Source organism: Pan paniscus, chromosome 3 (genome assembly GCF_029289425.2).
Source record: "Pan paniscus chromosome 3, NHGRI_mPanPan1-v2.0_pri, whole genome shotgun sequence".
NCBI lineage: Eukaryota > Metazoa > Chordata > Mammalia > Primates > Hominidae > Pan > Pan paniscus.
The window spans coordinates 26,120,881-26,123,935 of record NC_073252.2 but is presented as its reverse complement, the minus strand read 5'-3'; positions in this window follow the sequence as shown (position 1 = coordinate 26,123,935).

Below are 3,055 nucleotides of genomic sequence, written 5' to 3'. Positions count from 1 at the left end.
AAGGGTACTAATCCCACTCATGAGGGCAGAGCCTTCATGACTTCATCACCTCCTGAAGGCCCAGCTCCTAACACCATCGCTTTGGGGAATGGATTTTAACAAATGAATTTTGCAGAGAAGGGACAAAAACATTCAGACCATAGCGTATACTAAAAATGTGAATGGAGTTAGAAAACCTTAGTTGGTCAGAAAGCTCTAGAGAAAAGTCCCCCCAGGCAGCCTGCATGTGTGTCTTGTGAAGGAGAATTTACCTACAGCCCCTGAAGGAACACAGAGAGAGGGATCTTGTTTTGTCTTTGTGGCTCGGTGCTACTTAAAGCAGGAGGATTAAGCAGGAAAATGTCAGTTGGTTTATATTAAGGCTGAAGACTGATCCCTGACTAATGTTGAAATTAGCCAGCTAAACTTGGGTTAGTCCAAAGGGTAAAGAAAGTAATAAAATAAGACCAACATCTTTTAAACTGGAGTGTGATTTGGGAACTTTCCAGTGGCAGTAGCATGGGGTGTCTGTCAGGAAGAGGGCAGGGGGATGAAGACCCGACTCTCAGAAGTGTCTGCGCAATAAGCTGTAAGACTTTCATCCCTGTCCAAAATTGATACCAATAACCCTACACATTTGTGTCGTTTGCAAAGCACTTTCTCGGCCACCATTTCAAATAATCCTCAGGACAATCCTGAAAGTCGCTACCATTATTTTCAATGGATAAAGCCAGCTCAGAAGGGTCAAGAAGCTCAGAAGGGCCCTTATTCAAGGGCCTTTGATTGATAATTTGTGGAGTCTAGGCTAGAAGCAATCTACCCCACATGCCAAGTTCCTTCTCTTAAAAAAAAAAAGGAGAAAAAATTCCCCTAAAAAGGTAGAAAATAAATATAGAAAGCAGTCAGGAATCCAGGTGGAGAGTTAAGAATCAATAGAGTAGTTTCGTTTGCTTTTTAAAAGTTTCTTCTCTTCCACCTCACCACCCTTCCCTCTATACTTTCCTGACAGCGGTCTTGATGTAAGTTCGTTTTTCATTTTAGAAAGATAAGCCTGGCATGGTGGCTGTGCCTGTCATCCTATATACTCAGCAGGCTGAGGTGGGAGGATCACTTGAGCCCGGGAGTTTGAGACTAGCCTGAGCAACATAGTGAGATCCTGTCTTCACATTTTTTCTTTTTTTTAAAAAAAGCCATGTATGGTGGCTATGCTTGTAGTCCTAGCTACTCAGGAGGCTGAGGTGGGAGGATCACTTGAGCCCAGGAGTTCGAGACTGCAGTGAGCTGTAATCACACTACTGCATTCCAGCTAGGGTGACAGTCTCATAAGGAAAAAAAAAAAAGATTTAAAAAACCTCTCTCCAGCATTGAAACTTCCTGTAGGCTAGTTGACCAAATCTCAACATTAGCTGCCAGGTTATGTGTGTCCAAGCAATGCAGGTTGTGGTTTTAATTAGCATGATGTCTCCAAGGATTGTGTCTGTCCTGTGTATGGCAATTCCAATTTACTGGTTTTAAGATGTGGTGAACAAAAGTCTGTTCTTGTAATTGACCAAGGGGATGTAGGCCACGAGGGTGTGAATCTTAAGTACGTGACCCCCTAACTCACGCTGAAGCCATGCTCACTGCATCTGAGCAGGTGCCGCTTTCGCTTCTTGTTTTTTATTTTTAAATTTCCTAAGTTTTGTTTGGTTTTTACCTTCCCCTGATTTGGCAGATGCATTTGTACTTTTGGAGAGATATTTATACCATTTGTGTTAAAGGTATTTTTTTTAAAATGGTGTCCTGTCAACAGTACATTGAGGATACAATTTAGGAACTCAAAATGTGTTTAAACACAACTTAGCAAATGTTATGTCTCATCATTTGGCATTTGGCCTCTGCAAATTCATTTCATTTAATGCCATAACCAATATTCCTGATTTGAAATACTTCCTTTTATCTTTTGTCTTGAAGGCAGTATTTTTTTAAATGTACCCTGTTTGACTTTCTTCTAATAACATCCCCCCCTCAAAATATTCTTGATTGCTACAGTCATTCATACCTATTTATCTCCATCTATGTATCCTCATTATCTATCTATCTAAACAAAAACTGCTTCTTCTGGGAAGGTGCTAAGACAGAGCCTTACAGTACTAGGCCCCCAGAGAGATCATTTGCTTGTGGCATCAGGTAAGTTACACATGGTCTCTCCTCTCCCAAGCAAGACATCTAGTTGTCACCCGCCAATCTGCTTAACCAGTTATAGAGTAACTCTGCTGCCTCTCCACTTCACTCAGATATGAGAGAGTTAATTATTTAATATGTTTGCTAAGCACATTGGGTTCCCTAGAGAAAGTGTGCCACATAAATATATATAAATGAATTATTAATTAAAGTTTAAGCAGATTAGTTGGTGAGTTCTTCCTTAACTGCCCCATTTTCCTAATGAGGTGTTTTGAAGTTACTATCTAGATTTGGTATCTTGCCCCTCCTTCTTTCCAGTGACTTCTCCCTCTTCCCCTCCTTATTTTCCTTCTGCTTAATTCTCTTTCCTTTCTGTCAGCCCTGTCAGTGCCTACCATATTGTGGGCACTCAGGCAATCACAATGATTTAATGCCAGATCTATAGGTAAAAGCCTTCATTAACTTCAACAGGCATCATAAGCTCCTAGGAACTCTAGGGTGAGATTAATAATTAGATAATGATTCTAATGTGCTACGAAAATGAGAAGCCAGGCTCATGAAATGCTGAGCGTGGTGTGGTTATCAGCAGTAGATGAAACCCTTGTTTACCGACCCCTTTTCCCTGATCTGTTTCAAGTAAAACGAGAGATCCCAGATAGTTTAAAAATTAATATAAATCAAATCAAACCCCTCCCACAATGCCGACTCGTCTCTCATCAGCCAGAACAATACAAAGAGATTGCAATTTAAGAGCCGGGTTTGGAGGTTCGTTGGATTCACTTTGAGGGAAACGGGGACTAATTTAGATCGAGTATGAAGGAGCAGCATAATTGCTTATTGAATGTTGATGTCCAAATCCTAGTTATTCCTTTACCGGAGATTAAGGGGAATTAGAGAACAGTTCACGTCCATC